Source organism: Heptranchias perlo, chromosome 12 (genome assembly GCF_035084215.1).
Source record: "Heptranchias perlo isolate sHepPer1 chromosome 12, sHepPer1.hap1, whole genome shotgun sequence".
In the NCBI taxonomy this organism is placed as follows: domain Eukaryota; kingdom Metazoa; phylum Chordata; class Chondrichthyes; order Hexanchiformes; family Hexanchidae; genus Heptranchias; species Heptranchias perlo.
Genome location: NC_090336.1, coordinates 65,630,087 through 65,648,415, shown reverse-complemented (window position 1 = coordinate 65,648,415; position 18,329 = coordinate 65,630,087). Strand labels below are relative to the sequence as shown.

Here is an 18,329-nt window from a genome sequence, read left to right as displayed (position 1 = left end):
CGAAAGGCTGCAAACCGCTTTCCGCCTGCTAACTCGGCGGCCGTCAGACCGACCGACTCCGCTTTACCACCGGAGCTAGAGTCGGGCAAGGGGCACCGAAAGGTACCGGAAGGATCGCGTTCGCACGACGGGAAGTCGACTAGCGGGCCGCCGAAAGCGAGCCGGGGGCCCCCGGTTTTTCTGTCCCACCTGGAGACTGATATCTCAGGAAGGCCGAGGCCGATTTCCTCCGGGGACGGCTCGTCGCGTGCGGCAGGACGAGGCGCAGCGGACGGTACCGAGCGCTCGGAGGTGCGGCGCTGCCCGCCGGAGGTACAGCGAAAGTCTGCGAACCGCTTTCCGCCTCCTCTCACCGCACGGCTCTCCTTTTCACCCACTGGCGGATTTTCACCCTCCGACTGCTCGCTACCGTCCGCTGCGCCTGGTCCGGGCCCTGTCCATTGTCATGTTAATGGCAGGGCGGGGCAGGACTGCTTTCACCAGGAACCCGGTTTTCTGGGTCAGAGGTTCCAGGGGACCTGTTTTGTGCGGACTTCCCTGTGTCCGTCCCTCCATGCCTTCCCCCCAGGACTTCCTTCTGAACACCTTTGTCGTTTGAGCGAGGGCCAAAAGCCTGCCTGTGAAAGGGAAGGATCAGCCGGTCGGAACCCTGCTGGTCGCTGCTGCCAGTGCAGCAGGCGTGCGTGTGTCCTCGGCCTCGTGTCCAGGTCCCTCAGGGACTTGAGGCAACTCTCCCCGGTGGTCTCGTGGTCAGGACCGGGCTTCGAATCCCGGTCGGGGGGGGATGACTTTCTGCTGCAGATTAATTGGCACCTCTGAAAGAAAGTCTCCCCTCCTGAGCGTAAAGCTCCACCCTTAACCACCACCGCCGCCTTTTCCACCCCTTGACAAACAGACAGACAGACAGACAGACAGTCAGTCCAGTTCGGGAGCGCAGCTTTCATTTGGAAGCAGACCCTGCTTGTTTAAAGTCAACGACGCCAAGTTATTTTGCACTTTGAATTATATCGCTACGTGCGAGCGGCACTCAGCCTTGGAGAAGAAAAAAATACCACTGAGCTGAGAAAGGTCTTTTTAAAACGGTTTCCTTCCACAGCAGCTCTGAGTGAGAGAGAGAGAGAGAGAGAGAGAGAGAGATATCAGCTTTATTCTCAGTAATAATACACACACACACACACACACACACACACAGAGACACTGGGAAAGAGCTGTTTTTCCTTTTGAATATCTCCCCACGGGGAGCTGCACCGTTCCCAGAGACACTGCAATACTGGGTCGATGCGTGGAGTGGACGGAGCAAGCCCCTTTTCCATCTCCCTGTTCTAAAAATCAATTTAAAATAATAATAAATAATATGTGTGTGTGTGTGTGTGTGTGTGTGTGTGTCGGTGTCAGTATCAGTCAGTCAGTCAGTGTCTCTCTCTCTCTCTCTCTCTCTCTCCCTCACACTCAGAGCTGCTGTGGAAGGAAACTTTTTTAAAAAGAACTTGCTTATTGAAAGAAAGATGTGTCTCAAGCTGCCGGGCCCTGTCCATTGTCATGTCAATGGCAGGACTGCTTTCACCAGGAACCCGGTTTTCTGGGTCAGAGGTTCCAGGGGACCTGTTTTGTGCGGACTTCCCTGTGTCCGTCCCTCCCTGCCTGCCTTCCCCCCAGGACTTCCTTCTGAACACCTTTGTCGTTTGAGCGAGGGCCAAAAGCCTGCCTGTGAAAGGGAAGGATCAGCCGGTCAGCCCCCTGCTGGTCGCTGCTGCCAGTGCAGCAGGCGTGCGTGTGTATTCGGCCTCGTGTCCAGGTCCCTCAGGGACTTGAGGCAACTCTCCCCGGTGGTCTCGTGGTCAGGACCGGGCTTCGAATCCCGGTTGGGGGGGGATGACTTTCTGCTGCAGATTAATTGGCACCTCTGAAAGAAAGTCTCCCCTCCTGTGCGTAATGCTCCACCCTCACCACCACCACCGCCTTTTCCACCCCTTGACAAACAGACAGACAGACAGACAGACAGTCAGTCCAGTTCGGGAGCGCAGCTTTCATTTGGAAGCAGACCCTGCTTGTTTAAAGTCAACGACGCCAAGTTATTTTGCACTTTGAATTATATCGCTACGTGCGAGCGGCACTCAGCCTTGGAGAAGAAAAAAATACCACTGAGCTGAGAAAGTTCTTTTTAAAAAGGTTTCCTTCCACAGCAGCTCTGAGTGAGAGAGAGAGAGGGAGAGAGAGAGAGAGAGAGATATCAGCTTTATTCTCAGTAATAATACACACACACACACACACACACACACACAGAGACACTGGGAAAGAGCTGATTTTCCTTTTGAATATCTCCCCACGGGGAGCTGCACCGTTCCCAGAGACACTGCAATACTGGGTCGATGCGTGGAGTGGACGGAGCAAGCCCCTATTCCATCTCCCTGTTCTAAAAATCAATTAAAAATAATAATAAATAATATGTGTGTGTGTGTGTGTGTGTGTGTGTGTGTGTGTGTGTGTCGGTGTCAGTATCAGTCAGTGAGTCAGTGTCTCTCTCTCTCTCTCTCTCTCTCTCTCACTCAGAGCTGCTGTGGAAGGAAACTTTTTTAAAAAGAACTTGCATATTGAAAGAAAGATGTGTCTCAAGCTGCCGGGCCCTGTCCATTGTCATGTCAATGGCAGGACTGCTTTCACCAGGAACCCGGTTTTCTGGGTCAGAGGTTCCAGGGGACCTGTTTTGTGCGGACTTCCCTGTGTCCGTCCCTCCCTGCCTGCCTTCCCCCCAGGACTTCCTTCTGAACACCTTTGTCGTTTCAGCGAGGGCCAAAAGCCTGCCTGTGAAAGGGAAGGATCAGCCGGTCAGCCCCCTGTTGGTCGCTGCTGCCAGTGCAGCAGGCGTGCGTGTGTATTCGGCCTCGTGTCCAGGTCCCTCAGGGACTTGAGGCAACTCTCCCCGGTGGTCTTGTGGTCAGGACCGGGCTTCGAATCCCGGTCGGGGGGGATGACTTTCTGCTACAGATTAATTGGCACCTCTGAAAGAAAGTCTCCCCTCCTGAGCGTAAAGCTCCACCCTCACCACCACCGCCGCCTTTTCCTCCCCTTGACAAGCAGACAGACAGACAGACAGACAGTCCAGTTCGGGAGCGCAGCTTTCATTTGGAAGCAGACCCTGCTTGTTTAAAGTCAACGACGCCAAGTTATTTTGCACTTTGAATTATATCGCTACGTGCGAGCGGCACTCAGCCTTGGAGAAGAAAAAAATACCACTGAGCTGAGAAAGTTCTTTTTAAAACGGTTTCCTTCCACAGCAGCTCTGAGTGAGAGAGAGAGAGAGAGAGAGAGATATCAGCTTTATTCTCAGTAATAATACACACACACACACACACACACACACACAGAGACACTGGGAAAGAGCTGTTTTTCCTTTTGAATATCTCCCCACGGGGAGCTGCACCGTTCCCAGAAACACTGCAATACTGGGTCGATGCGTGGAGTGGACGGAGCAAGCCCCTATTCCATCTCCCTGTTCGAAAAATCAATTTAAAATAATAATAAATAATATGTGTGTGTGTGTGTGTGTGTGTGTGTGTGTGTGTCGGTGTCAGTATCAGTCAGTGAGTCAGTGTCTCTCTCTCTCTCTCTCTCTCTCTCTCTCACTCATAGCTGCTGTGGAAGGAAACTTTTTAAAAAAGAACTTGCTTATTGAAAGAAAGATGTGTCTCAAGCTGCCGGGCCCTGTCCATTGTCATGTCAATGGCAGGACTGCTTTCACCAGGAACCCGTTTTTCTGGGTCAGAGGTTCCAGGGGACCTGTTTTGTGCGGACTTCCCTGTGTCCGTCCCTCCCTGCCTGCCTTCCCCCCAGGACTTCCTTCTGAACACCTTTGTCGTTTAAAATAATAATAAATAATATGTGTGTGTGTGTGTGTGTGTGTGTGTGTGTGTGTGTGTGTCGGTGTCAGTCAGTGAGTCAGTGTCTCTCTCTCTCCTCTCTCTCTCTCACACTCAGAGCTGCTGTGGAAGGAAACTTTTTTAAAAAGAACTTGCTTATTGAAAGAAAGATGTGTCTCAAGCTGCCGGGCCCTGTCCATTGTCCTGTCAGTGGCAGGACTGCTTTCACCAGGAACCCGGTTTTCTGGGTCAGAGGTTCCAGGGGACCTGTTTTGTGCGGACTTCCCTGTGTCCGTCCCTCCCTGCCTGCCTTCCCCCCAGGACTTCCTTCTGAACACCTTTGTCGTTTGAGCGAGGGCCAAAAGCCTGCCTGTGAAAGGGAAGGATCAGCCGGTCAGCCCCCTGTTGGTCGCTGCTGCCAGTGCAGCAGGCGTGCGTGTGTCCTCGGCCTCGTGTCCAGGTCCCTCAGGGACTTGAGGCAACTCTCCCCGGTGGTCTCGTGGTCAGGACCGGGCTTCGAATCCCGGTCGGGGGGGATGACTTTCTGCTGCAGATGAATTGGCACCTCTGAAAGAAAGTCTCCCCTCCTGAGCGTAAAGCTCCACCCTCACCACCACCGCCGCCTTTTCCACCCCTTGACAAACGGACAGACAGACAGACAGACAGTCAGTCAGTCCAGTTCGGGAGCGCAGCTTTCATTTGGAAGCAGACCCTGCTTGTTTCAAGTCAACGACGCCAAGTTATTTTGCACTTTGAATTATATCGCTACGTGCGAGCGGCACTCAGCCTTGGAGAAGAAAAAAATACCACTGAGCTGAGAAAGTTCTTTTTAAAAAGGTTTGCTTCCACAGCAGCTCTGAGTGTGAGAGAGAGAGAGAGAGAGAGAGAGAGAGATATCAGCTTTATTCTCAGTAATAATACACACACACACACACACACACACACACAGAGACACTGGGAAAGAGCTGATTTTCCTTTTGAATATCTCCCCACGGGGAGCTGCACCGTTCCCAGAAACACTGCAATACTGGGTCGATGCGTGGAGTGGACAGAGCAAGCCCCTAGTCCATCTCCCTGTTCTAAAAATCAATTAAAAATAATAATAAATAATATGTGTGTGTGTGTGTGTGTGTGTGTGTGTGTCGGTGTCAGTATCAGTCAGTCAGTCAGTCAGTGTCTCTCTCTCTCTCTCTCTCTCTCTCTCTCAGAGCTGCTGTGGAAGGAAACTTTTTTAAAAAGGACTTGCTTATTGAAAGAAAGATGTGTCTCAAGCTGCCGGGCCCTGTCCATTGTCATGTCAGTGGCAGGACTGCTTTCACCAGGAACCCGGTTTTGTGGGTCAGAGGTTCCAGGGGACCTGTTTTGTGCGGACTTCCCTGTGTCCGTCCCTCCCTGCCTGCCTTCCCCCCAGGACTTCCTTCTGAACACCTTTGTCGTTTGAGCGAGGGCCAAAAGCCTGCCTGTGAAAGGGAAGGATCAGCCGGTCAGCCCCCTGTTGGTCGCTGCTGCCAGTGCAGCAGGCGTGCGTGTGTCCTCGGCCTCGTGTCCAGGTCCCTCAGGGACTTGAGGCATCTCTCCCCGGTGGTCTCGTGGTCAGGACCGGGCTTCGAATCCCGGTCGGGGGGGATGACTTTCTGCTGCAGATTAATTGGCACCTCTGAAAGAAAGTCTCCCCTCCTGAGCGTAAAGCTCCACCCTCACCACCACCGCCACCTTTTCCACCCCTTGACAAACAGACAGACAGACAGACAGTCAGTCCAGTTCGGGAGCGCAGCTTTCATTTGGAAGCAGACCCTGCTTGTTTCAAGTCAACGACGCCAAGTTATTTTGCACTTTGAATTATATCGCTCCGTGCGAGCGGCACTCAGCCTTGGAGAAGAAAAAAATACCACTGAGCTGAGAAAGTTCTTTTTAAAACGGTTTCCTTCCACAGCAGCTCTGAGTGTAAGAGAGAGAGAGAGAGAGAGAGAGAGATATCAGCTTTATTCTCAGTAATAATACACACACACACACACACACACACACACACACACACACACACACACACACACAGAGACACTGGGAAAGAGCTGTTTTTCCTTTTGAATATCTCCCCACAGGGAGCTGCACCGTTCCCAGAGACACTGCAATACTGGGTCGATGCGTGGAGTGGACGGAGCAAGCCCCTAGTCCATCTCCCTGTTCCAAAAATCAATTTAATATATGGTCCCCAGATAGGGGACGTATCAGATATTAAACTGATAAGAACAGATTTTTTTTTTTTTTTTTTTTTTTTTTTTTTTTTTTTTCTGACACTCTGGGGTGCCTTATTGCCTTACAGATTCATTCCAGATTCCTTGCAGTGACATTACATCAAGCCAAAGCTCTACAAGCCAAAGCTCTACACTCTGCCCGAGGGGATTTCTCCCTGACTGCATCCCCCCGGCATACAATGGCAGGAAGGCTCCAAATGGTTGCCTTCCCCCACTTGACCACTTGATCTTAGCCAAAAGGCCGAGAAGCGATACCGCGCTCGATGCGAATTGATCTCGGGTCCTGTTTGCCCTCCCTCTTTGTTCTCTGGCTGCCGGTGTTGAAAGCAGTCTCGAAGCACTGCCGTTCTCTCCCACTCTGGCCACATTTTTTGCCACCGTTTCTAATTGCAACAGTGGATGAGTTTAAAGAAGTTGCCGTTTTTTCCTTTCTTGCCAGGATTGCTTGACAGATTGGTAAATTTGCCAGTAGGCCACCAATCAGATGGGAGAGGGTTGTGTCTCAACGGACCTCCGTCAGTCAGTCTCAGTCACTAACGAACTGCCGTGGAAGGAAACCTCTTTGAGTAAAACTAGTGACGTGACGTGTCTCACAATGAGCGAGCGAGTGAGATTGCAACGGCCAATTGAGAAAGAGGTGAGGTGCTGACAATCAGCAGCTCGTGTTGAAACATTCATTCCACGGCAGGCAAGACCAATCAAAAAAAATACTGCAGATGCTGGCTCGGCTCGGCTGGCTGGCTGGCTGGCTGGCTGGCTGGCTGGCTGGAAATGGGAAATAAAAACACAAGGCGTGTTAAAGGCTGGTTAAACTGTCGAAAGAAACAAGGCGTTAATGTTTCAGAAGCGCCTATTGAAAGACGTCTCTCAAGCTGCTCCCTGACTGGGCCCTGTCCATTGTCACGTTAATCCCAGGGCGGGGCGGGACTGCTTTGACCGGGAGACCTGTTTTCTGGGACGCAGGTGTGACATTCCAGGGAGGCACCTACTTTGTGCTGATTCGAAACGACCACGACAACGGCAACTTGCAGTTCTATATTACAACAACAACAACGCGCGTGTGGTAGTTGGGAGGGGCTGCGTTCGCGCTCTCCCCCCTGCATTGAAACTCAAAGTTCGATTTTCAATCCCATAGTCCACCAATCGGATGGGAGACGGTGTGTGTGTGTGTGTGTGTGTGTGTGTGTGTCAGTGTCAGTGTCAGTGTCAGTCTCTCTCTCTCTCTCTCTCTCTCTCACTCTTACTCAGAGCTGCTGTGGAAGGAAACCTTTTTAAAAAGAACTTGCATATTGAAAAAAAGATGTGTCTCAAGCTGCCGGGCCCTGTCCATTGTCACGTTAATGGCAGGACGGGGCAGGACTGCTTTGACCAGGAGACCTGTTTTCTGGGACGCAGGTGTGAGATTCCAGGGGACCTGCTTTGTGCTGATTTCCCTGCCTCCCTCCCTCCCCCCCAGGACTTCCTTCTGAACACCTTTGTCGTTTGAGCGAGGGCCAAAAGCCTGCCTGTGAAAGGGAAGGATCAGCCGGTCAGCCCCCTGCTGGTCGCTGCTGCCAGTGCAGCAGGCGTGCGTGTGTCCTCGGCCTCGTGTCCAGGTCCCTCAGGGACTTGAGGCAACTCTCCCCGGTGGTCTCGTGGTCAGGACCGGGCTTCGAATCCCGGTCGGGGGGGGATGACTTTCTGCTGCAGATTAATTGGCACCTCTGAAAGAAAGTCTCCCCTCCTGAGCGTAAAGCTCCACCCTTAACCACCACCGCCGCCTTTTCCACCCCTTGACAAACAGACAGACAGACAGACAGACAGTCAGTCCAGTTCGGGAGCGCAGCTTTCATTTGGAAGCAGACCCTGCTTGTTTAAAGTCAACGACGCCAAGTTATTTTGCACTTTGAATTATATCGCTACGTGCGAGCGGCACTCAGCCTTGGAGAAGAAAAAAATACCACTGAGCTGAGAAAGGTCTTTTTAAAACGGTTTCCTTCCACAGCAGCTCTGAGTGAGAGAGAGAGAGAGAGAGAGAGAGAGAGAGATATCAGCTTTATTCTCAGTAATAATACACACACACACACACACACACACACACAGAGACACTGGGAAAGAGCTGTTTTTCCTTTTGAATATCTCCCCACGGGGAGCTGCACCGTTCCCAGAGACACTGCAATACTGGGTCGATGCGTGGAGTGGACGGAGCAAGCCCCTATTCCATCTCCCTGTTCTAAAAATCAATTTAAAATAATAATAAATAATATGTGTGTGTGTGTGTGTGTGTGTGTGTGTGTCGGTGTCAGTATCAGTCAGTCAGTCAGTGTCTCTCTCTCTCTCTCTCTCTCTCTCCCTCACACTCAGAGCTGCTGTGGAAGGAAACTTTTTTAAAAAGAACTTGCTTATTGAAAGAAAGATGTGTCTCAAGCTGCCGGGCCCTGTCCATTGTCATGTCAATGGCAGGACTGCTTTCACCAGGAACCCGGTTTTCTGGGTCAGAGGTTCCAGGGGACCTGTTTTGTGCGGACTTCCCTGTGTCCGTCCCTCCCTGCCTGCCTTCCCCCCAGGACTTCCTTCTGAACACCTTTGTCGTTTGAGCGAGGGCCAAAAGCCTGCCTGTGAAAGGGAAGGATCAGCCGGTCAGCCCCCTGCTGGTCGCTGCTGCCAGTGCAGCAGGCGTGCGTGTGTATTCGGCCTCGTGTCCAGGTCCCTCAGGGACTTGAGGCAACTCTCCCCGGTGGTCTCGTGGTCAGGACCGGGCTTCGAATCCCGGTTGGGGGGGGATGACTTTCTGCTGCAGATTAATTGGCACCTCTGAAAGAAAGTCTCCCCTCCTGTGCGTAATGCTCCACCCTCACCACCACCACCGCCTTTTCCACCCCTTGACAAACAGACAGACAGACAGACAGACAGTCAGTCCAGTTCGGGAGCGCAGCTTTCATTTGGAAGCAGACCCTGCTTGTTTAAAGTCAACGACGCCAAGTTATTTTGCACTTTGAATTATATCGCTACGTGCGAGCGGCACTCAGCCTTGGAGAAGAAAAAAATACCACTGAGCTGAGAAAGTTCTTTTTAAAAAGGTTTCCTTCCACAGCAGCTCTGAGTGAGAGAGAGAGAGGGAGAGAGAGAGAGAGAGAGATATCAGCTTTATTCTCAGTAATAATACACACACACACACACACACACACACACAGAGACACTGGGAAAGAGCTGATTTTCCTTTTGAATATCTCCCCACGGGGAGCTGCACCGTTCCCAGAGACACTGCAATACTGGGTCGATGCGTGGAGTGGACGGAGCAAGCCCCTATTCCATCTCCCTGTTCTAAAAATCAATTAAAAATAATAATAAATAATATGTGTGTGTGTGTGTGTGTGTGTGTGTGTGTGTGTGTGTGTCGGTGTCAGTATCAGTCAGTGAGTCAGTGTCTCTCTCTCTCTCTCTCTCTCTCTCTCACTCAGAGCTGCTGTGGAAGGAAACTTTTTTAAAAAGAACTTGCATATTGAAAGAAAGATGTGTCTCAAGCTGCCGGGCCCTGTCCATTGTCATGTCAATGGCAGGACTGCTTTCACCAGGAACCCGGTTTTCTGGGTCAGAGGTTCCAGGGGACCTGTTTTGTGCGGACTTCCCTGTGTCCGTCCCTCCCTGCCTGCCTTCCCCCCAGGACTTCCTTCTGAACACCTTTGTCGTTTCAGCGAGGGCCAAAAGCCTGCCTGTGAAAGGGAAGGATCAGCCGGTCAGCCCCCTGTTGGTCGCTGCTGCCAGTGCAGCAGGCGTGCGTGTGTATTCGGCCTCGTGTCCAGGTCCCTCAGGGACTTGAGGCAACTCTCCCCGGTGGTCTTGTGGTCAGGACCGGGCTTCGAATCCCGGTCGGGGGGGATGACTTTCTGCTACAGATTAATTGGCACCTCTGAAAGAAAGTCTCCCCTCCTGAGCGTAAAGCTCCACCCTCACCACCACCGCCGCCTTTTCCTCCCCTTGACAAGCAGACAGACAGACAGACAGACAGTCCAGTTCGGGAGCGCAGCTTTCATTTGGAAGCAGACCCTGCTTGTTTAAAGTCAACGACGCCAAGTTATTTTGCACTTTGAATTATATCGCTACGTGCGAGCGGCACTCAGCCTTGGAGAAGAAAAAAATACCACTGAGCTGAGAAAGTTCTTTTTAAAACGGTTTCCTTCCACAGCAGCTCTGAGTGAGAGAGAGAGAGAGAGAGAGAGATATCAGCTTTATTCTCAGTAATAATACACACACACACACACACACACACACACACACAGAGACACTGGGAAAGAGCTGTTTTTCCTTTTGAATATCTCCCCACGGGGAGCTGCACCGTTCCCAGAAACACTGCAATACTGGGTCGATGCGTGGAGTGGACGGAGCAAGCCCCTATTCCATCTCCCTGTTCGAAAAATCAATTTAAAATAATAATAAATAATATGTGTGTGTGTGTGTGTGTGTGTGTGTGTGTGTGTCGGTGTCAGTATCAGTCAGTGAGTCAGTGTCTCTCTCTCTCTCTCTCTCTCTCTCTCTCACTCATAGCTGCTGTGGAAGGAAACTTTTTAAAAAAGAACTTGCTTATTGAAAGAAAGATGTGTCTCAAGCTGCCGGGCCCTGTCCATTGTCATGTCAATGGCAGGACTGCTTTCACCAGGAACCCGTTTTTCTGGGTCAGAGGTTCCAGGGGACCTGTTTTGTGCGGACTTCCCTGTGTCCGTCCCTCCCTGCCTGCCTTCCCCCCAGGACTTCCTTCTGAACACCTTTGTCGTTTAAAATAATAATAAATAATATGTGTGTGTGTGTGTGTGTGTGTGTGTGTGTGTGTGTGTGTGTCGGTGTCAGTCAGTGAGTCAGTGTCTCTCTCTCTCCTCTCTCTCTCTCACACTCAGAGCTGCTGTGGAAGGAAACTTTTTTAAAAAGAACTTGCTTATTGAAAGAAAGATGTGTCTCAAGCTGCCGGGCCCTGTCCATTGTCCTGTCAGTGGCAGGACTGCTTTCACCAGGAACCCGGTTTTCTGGGTCAGAGGTTCCAGGGGACCTGTTTTGTGCGGACTTCCCTGTGTCCGTCCCTCCCTGCCTGCCTTCCCCCCAGGACTTCCTTCTGAACACCTTTGTCGTTTGAGCGAGGGCCAAAAGCCTGCCTGTGAAAGGGAAGGATCAGCCGGTCAGCCCCCTGTTGGTCGCTGCTGCCAGTGCAGCAGGCGTGCGTGTGTCCTCGGCCTCGTGTCCAGGTCCCTCAGGGACTTGAGGCAACTCTCCCCGGTGGTCTCGTGGTCAGGACCGGGCTTCGAATCCCGGTCGGGGGGGATGACTTTCTGCTGCAGATGAATTGGCACCTCTGAAAGAAAGTCTCCCCTCCTGAGCGTAAAGCTCCACCCTCACCACCACCGCCGCCTTTTCCACCCCTTGACAAACGGACAGACAGACAGACAGACAGTCAGTCAGTCCAGTTCGGGAGCGCAGCTTTCATTTGGAAGCAGACCCTGCTTGTTTCAAGTCAACGACGCCAAGTTATTTTGCACTTTGAATTATATCGCTACGTGCGAGCGGCACTCAGCCTTGGAGAAGAAAAAAATACCACTGAGCTGAGAAAGTTCTTTTTAAAAAGGTTTCCTTCCACAGCAGCTCTGAGTGAGAGAGAGAGAGAGATATCAGCTTTATTCTCAGTAATAATACACACACACACACACACACACACACACACACACAGAGACACTGGGAAAGAGCTGATTTTCCTTTTGAATATCTCCCCACGGGGAGCTGCACCGTTCCCAGAAACACTGCAATACTGGGTCGATGCGTGGAGTGGACGGAGCAAGCCCCTATTCCATCTCCCTGTTCTAAAAATCAATTAAAAATAATAATAAATAATATGTGTGTGTGTGTGTGTGTGTGTGTGTGTGTCGGTGTCAGTATCAGTCAGTCAGTCAGTGTCTCTCTCTCTCTCTCTCTCTCTCTCACTCAGAGCTGCTGTGGAAGGAAACTTTTTTAAAAAGAACTTGCATATTGAAAGAAAGATGTGTCTCAAGCTGCCGGGCCCTGTCCATTGTCATGTCAATGGCAGGACTGCTTTCACCAGGAACCCGGTTTTGTGGGTCAGAGGTTCCAAAGGACCTGTTTTGTGCGGACTTCCCTGTGTCCGTCCCTCCCTGCCTGCCTTCCCCCCAGGACTTCCTTCTGAACAGCTTTGTCGTTTAAAATAATAATAAATAATGTGTGTGTGTGTGTGTCGGTGTCAGTATCAGTCAGTGAGTCAGTGTCTCTCTCTCTCTCTCTCTCTCTCTCTCTCACTCAGAGCTGCTGTGGAAGGAAACTTTTTTAAAAAGAACTTGCTTATTGAAAGAAAGATGTGTCTCAAGCTGCCGGGCCCTGTCCATTGTCCTGTCAATGGCAGGACTGCTTTCACCAGGAACCCGGTTTTGTGGGTCAGAGGTTCCAGGGGACCTGTTTTGTGCGGACTTCCCTGTGTCCGTCCCTCCCTGCCTGCCTTCCCCCCAGGACTTCCTTCTGAACACCTTTGTCGTTTGAGCGAGGGCCAAAAACCTGCCTGTGAAAGGGAAGGATCAGCCGGTCAGCCCCCTGTTGGTCGCTGCTGCCAGTGCAGCAGGCGTGCGTGTGTCCTCGGCCTCGTGTCCAGGTCCCTCAGGGACTTGAGGCAACTCTCCCCGGTGGTCTCGTGGTCAGGACCGGGCTTCGAATCCCGGTCGGGGGGGATGACTTTCTGCTACAGATTAATTGGCACCTCTGAAAGAAAGTCTCCCCTCCTGAGCGTAATGCTCCACCCTCACCACCACCACCGCCTTTTCCACCCCTTGACAAACAGACAGTCAGACAGACAGACAGTCCAGTTCGGGAGCGCAGCTTTCATTTGGAAGCAGACCCTGCTTGTTTAAAGTCAACGACGCCAAGTTATTTTGCACTTTGAATTATATCGCTACGTGCGAGCGGCACTCAGCCTTGGAGAAGAAAAAAATACCACTGAGCTGAGAAAGTTCTTTTTAAAACGGTTTCCTTCCACAGCAGCTCTGAGTGAGAGAGAGAGAGAGAGAGAGAGAGATATCAGCTTTATTCTCAGTAATAACACACACACACACACACACAGAGACACTGGGAAACAGCTGTTTTTCCTTTTGAATATCTCCCCACGGGGAGCTGCACCGTTCCCAGAAACACTGCAATACTGGGTCGATGCGTGGAGTGGACGGAGCAAGCCCCTAGTCCATCTCCCTGTTCTAAAAATCAATTAAAAATAATAATAAATAATATGTGTGTGTGTGTGTGTGTGTGTGTGTCGGTGTCAGTATCAGTCAGTGAGTGAGTGTCTCTCTCTCTCTCTCTCTCTCTTACTCAGAGCTGCTGTGGAAGGAAACTTTTTTAAAAAGAACTTGCATATTGAAAGAAAGATGTGTCTCAAGCTGCCGGGCCCTGTCCATTGTCATGTCAATGGCAGGACTGCTTTCACCAGGAACCCGTTTTTCTGGGTCAGAGGTTCCAGGGGACCTGTTTTGTGCGGACTTCCCTGTGTCCGTCCCTCCCTGCCTGCCTTCCCCCCAGGACTTCCTTCTGAACAGCTTTGTCGTTTAAAATAATAATAAATAATGTGTGTGTGTGTGTGTGTGTGTGTCGGTGTCAGTATCAGTCAGTGAGTCAGTCTCTCTCTCTCTCTCTCTCTCACTCAGAGCTGCTGTGGAAGGAAACTTTTTTAAAAAGGACTTGCATATTGAAAGAAAGATGTGTCTCAAGCTGCCGGGCCCTGTCCATTGTCATGTCAGTGGCAGGACTGCTTTCACCAGGAACCCTTCCCTGCCATTGCAGTGTTGATTTGGTCCTTATGCAAATTTAGGGGCGGAGCCAGCACACAAACGACCAATCACAGCAAAGTCCGCACTTTGCGAGCGCACGAGGTCGCGGCCAGCGTTCCAGTCCGCTCAGATCCAAATAAGCCCGAAAAGGAACACGCTCGATCTTAGCCAAAAGGCCGAGAAGCGATACCGCGCTCGATGCGAATTGATCTCGGGTCCTGTTTGCCCTCCCTCTTTGTTCTCTGGCTGCCGGTGTTGAAAGCAGTCTCGAAGCACTGCCGTTCTCTCCCACTCTGGCCACATTTTTTGCCACCGTTTCTAATTGCAACAGTGGATGAGTTTAAAGAAGTTGCCGTTTTTTCCTTTCTTGCCAGGATTGCTTGACAGATTGGTAAATTTGCCAGTAGGCCACCAATCAGATGGGGGAGGGTTGTGTCTCAACGGACCTCCGTCAGTCAGTCTCAGTCACTAACGAACTGCCGTGGAAGGAAACCTCTTTAAGTAAAACTAGTGACGTGACGTGTCTCACGATGAGCGAGCGAGTGAGATTGCAACGGCCAATTGAGAAAGAGGTGAGGTGCTGACAATCAGCAGCTCGTGTTGAAACATTCATTCCACGGCAGGCAAGACCAATCAAAAAAAATACTGCAGATGCTGGCTCGGCTCGGCTGGCTGGCTGGCTGGCTGGCTGGAAATGGGAAATAAAAACACAAGGCGTGTTAAAGGCTGGTTAAACTGTCGAAAGAAACAAGGCGTTAATGTTTCAGAAGCGCCTATTGAAAGACGTCTCTCAAGCTGCTCCCTGACTGGGCCCTGTCCGTTGTCATGTTAATCGCTGGTTAAACTGTCGGAAGAAACAAGGCGTTAATGTTTCAGAAGCGCCTATTGAAAGGTGTCTCTCAAGCTGCTCCCTGACTGGGCCCTGTCCGTTGTCATGTTAATCCCAGGGCGGGGCGGGACTGCTTTGACCGGGAGACCTGTTTTCTGGGACGCAGGTGTGACATTCCAGGGAGGCACCTACTTTGTGCTGATTCGAAACGACCACGACAACGGCAACTTGCAGTTCTATATTACAACAACAACAACGCGCGTGTGGTAGTTGGGAGGGGCTGCGTTCGCGCTCTCCCCCCTGCATTGAAACTCAAAGTTCGATTTTCAATCCCATAGTCCACCAATCGGATGGGAGACGGTGTGTGTGTGTGTGTGTGTGTGTGTGTGTGTGTGTGTGTGTCAGTGTCAGTGTCAGTGTCAGTGTCAGTGTCAGTCAGTGTCTCTCTCTCTCTCTCTCTCACTCTTACTCAGAGCTGCTGTGGAAGGAAACCTTTTTAAAAAGAACTTGCATATTGAAAAAAAGATGTGTCTCAAGCTGCCGGGCCCTGTCCATTGTCACGTTAATGGCAGGACGGGGCAGGACTGCTTTGACCAGGAGACCTGTTTTCTGGGACGCAGGTGTGAGATTCCAGGGGACCTGCTTTGTGCTGATTTCCCTGCCTCCCTCCCTCCTCCCCAGGACTTCCTTCTGAACACCTTTGTCGTTTGAGCGAGGGCCAAAAGCCTGCCTGTGAAAGGGAAGGATCAGCCGGTCAGCCCCCTGCTGGTCGCTGCTGCCAGTGCAGCAGGCGTGCGTGTGTCCTCGGCCTCGTGTCCAGGTCCCTCAGGGACTTGAGGCAGCTCTCCCCGGTGGTCTCGTGGTCAGGACCGGGCTTCGAATCCCAGTCGGGGGGGGATGACTTTCTGCTGCAGATTAATTGGCATGAAGGAAAGTCTCCCCTCCTGAGCGTAAAGCTCCACCCTCACCACCACCACCGCCTTTTCCTCCCCTTGACAAACAGACAGACAGTCAGTCAGTCCAGTTCGGGAGCGCAGCTTTCATTAAGCAATGGCATTTGTGACAACTCATCGTCTGACAGGTTGATGATTTCCCCACACGCCTCCTGCCGAATAAAAGGCTCACCCTCCCGGACACTACCCCCAGAATCACCCCCCCCGCCCCCCCGGGGTGAATATTAAGCCCGAGAACACCGACTGTAACCAATCGCAGTGAAAAGTTGAAGTGGCAACTCATTAACCAGATTTATTTTGGGCAACTCATTAACCAGATTTTTTGTTCATTTGGTTTATGAGTTGCCAAGTGTAAATCTGGTTAATGAGTTGCCACTTCAACTTTTCACTGCGGTTGGTTACAGTCGGTGTTCTCGGGCTTAATATTCGCCCCGGGGGGGGGGGGTGTATAGCGGGCGATGGCCGGTGTGGAGTGCGTTTTTTGGGGGTTGATTTTCACTTTGCCTCGCTGGTGGAATTTGTGGGAGGCAGGCAAGGGGATTGGTGTGGGCTGGTGGGCGGCAAGGGAGATGCTTGCTTCGGGGTGTTATCCTCACTTTGGTCCGCTGGTGAGAGTAGGCAGCGGCAGGCTGGCAGGCAGGCAAGTGTGATGTAGTGTGGGGTGCGGTGCAGTGCAGTGCAGTGCGGTGCTGCCCTGTCGTTTATGAAAGGTTGTAATGACACTGCTTTGCAGCTGACCATATCCACTGATTTGTGACGCCCGTATGGAGGCTGATATCTCAGGAGGGCCGAGGCCGATTTCCTCCGGGGACGGCTCGTCGCGTGCGGCAGGACGAGGCGCAGCGGACGGTACCGTGCGCTCGGAGGTGCGGCGCTGCCCGCCGGAGGTACAGCGAAAGGCTGCAAACCGCTTTCCGCCTGCTAACTCGGCGGCCGTCAGACCGACCGACTCCGCTTTACCACCGGAGCTAGAGTCGGGCAAGGGGCACCGAAGGGTACCGGAAGGATCGCGTTCGCACGACGGGAAGTCGACTAGCGGGCCGCCGAAAGCGAGCCGGGGGCCCCCGGTTTTTCTGTCCCACCTGGAGACTGATATCTCAGGAAGGCCGAGGCCGATTTCCTCCGGGGACGGCTCGTCGCGTGCGGCAGGACGAGGCGCAGCGGACGGTACCGAGCGCTCGGAGGTGCGGCGCTGCCCGCCGGAGGTACAGCGAAAGTCTGCGAACCGCTTTCCGCCTCCTCTCACCGCACGGCTCTCCTTTTCACCCACTGGCGGATTTTCACCCTCCGACTGCTCGCTACCGTCCGCTGCGCCTGGTCCGGGCCCTGTCCATTGTCATGTTAATGGCAGGGCGGGGCAGGACTGCTTTCACCAGGAACCCGGTTTTCTGGGTCAGAGGTTCCAGGGGACCTGTTTTGTGCGGACTTCCCTGTGTCCGTCCCTCCCTGCCTGCCTTCCCCCCAGGACTTCCTTCTGAACACCTTTGTCGTTTGAGCGAGGGCCAAAAGCCTGCCTGTGAAAGGGAAGGATCAGCCGGTCAGCCCCCTGTTGGTCGCTGCTGCCAGTGCAGCAGGCGTGCGTGTGTCCTCGGCCTCGTGTCCAGGTCCCTCAGGGACTTGAGGCAACTCTCCCCGGTGGTCTCGTGGTCAGGACCGGGCTTCGAATCCCGGTCGGGGGGGATGACATTCTGCTGCAGATTAATTGGCATGAAGGAAAGTCTCCCCTCCTGAGCGTAAAGCTCCACCCTCACCACCACCGCCGCCTTTTCCACCCCTTGACAAACAGACAGACAGACAGACAGACAGTCAGTCAGTCCAGTTCGGGAGCGCAGCTTTCATTTGGAAGCAGACCCTGCTTGTTTAAAGTCAACGACGCCAAGTTATTTTGCACTTTGAACTATATCGCTACGTGCGAGCGGCACTCAGCCTTGGAGAAGAAAAAAATACCACTGAGCTGAGAAAGTTCTTTTTAAAACGGTTTCCTTCCACAGCAGCTCTGAGTGTGAGAGAGAGAGAGAGAGAGAGAGAGAGAGATATCAGCTTTATTCTCAGTAATAATACACACACACACACACACACACACACACACACACACAGACACTGGGAAAGAGCTGATTTTCCTTTTGAATATCTCCCCACGGGGAGCTGCACCGTTCCCAGAAACACTGCAATACTGGGTCGATGCGTGGAGTGGACGGAGCAAGCCCCTATTCCATCTCCCAGTTCTAAAAATCAATTAAAAATAATAATAAATAATATGTGTGTGTGTGTGTGTGTGTGTGTCGGTGTCAGTATCAGTCAGTCAGTCAGTGTCTCTCTCTCTCTCTCTCTCTCTCACTCAGAGCTGCTGTGGAAGGAAACTTTTTTAAAAAGAACTTGCATATTGAAAGAAAGATGTGTCTCAAGCTGCCGGGCCCTGTCCATTGTCATGTCAATGGCAGGACTGCTTTCACCAGGAACCCGTTTTTCTGGGTCAGAGGTTCCAGGGGACCTGTTTTGTGCGGACTTCCCTGTGTCCGTCCCTCCCTGCCTGCCTTCCCCCCAGGACTTCCTTCTGAACAGCTTTGTCGTTTAAAATAATAATAAATAATATGTGTGTGTGTGTGTGTGTGTGTGTGTGTGTGTGTGTCGGTGTCAGTATCAGTCAGTGAGTC

The 18,329-nt window shown here is 52.0% G+C and overlaps 11 pseudogenes; all 11 read right to left on the bottom strand.

The window, feature by feature from the left end:
• Window positions 1–1,237: 1,237 nt before the first annotated feature.
• LOC137329041 (U2 spliceosomal RNA) lies at window positions 1,238–1,354 on the bottom strand (annotated as a pseudogene).
• A 974-nt stretch (window positions 1,355–2,328) lies between these two features.
• LOC137329393 (U2 spliceosomal RNA) lies at window positions 2,329–2,445 on the bottom strand (annotated as a pseudogene).
• A 965-nt stretch (window positions 2,446–3,410) lies between these two features.
• On the bottom strand, window positions 3,411–3,527 carry LOC137329107 (U2 spliceosomal RNA; annotated as a pseudogene).
• Window positions 3,528–4,851: 1,324 nt separating this feature from the next.
• LOC137329980 (U2 spliceosomal RNA) lies at window positions 4,852–4,968 on the bottom strand (annotated as a pseudogene).
• A 987-nt stretch (window positions 4,969–5,955) lies between these two features.
• On the bottom strand, window positions 5,956–6,179 carry LOC137328586 (U2 spliceosomal RNA; annotated as a pseudogene).
• A 2,057-nt stretch (window positions 6,180–8,236) lies between these two features.
• On the bottom strand, window positions 8,237–8,353 carry LOC137328990 (U2 spliceosomal RNA; annotated as a pseudogene).
• Window positions 8,354–9,327: 974 nt separating this feature from the next.
• LOC137329392 (U2 spliceosomal RNA) lies at window positions 9,328–9,444 on the bottom strand (annotated as a pseudogene).
• A 969-nt stretch (window positions 9,445–10,413) lies between these two features.
• Window positions 10,414–10,530, bottom strand: LOC137329106 (U2 spliceosomal RNA; annotated as a pseudogene).
• Window positions 10,531–11,846: 1,316 nt separating this feature from the next.
• On the bottom strand, window positions 11,847–11,963 carry LOC137329596 (U2 spliceosomal RNA; annotated as a pseudogene).
• A 1,275-nt stretch (window positions 11,964–13,238) lies between these two features.
• Window positions 13,239–13,355, bottom strand: LOC137329778 (U2 spliceosomal RNA; annotated as a pseudogene).
• A 4,460-nt stretch (window positions 13,356–17,815) lies between these two features.
• Window positions 17,816–17,932, bottom strand: LOC137329289 (U2 spliceosomal RNA; annotated as a pseudogene).
• Between the last annotated feature and the right edge of the window lie 397 nt (window positions 17,933–18,329).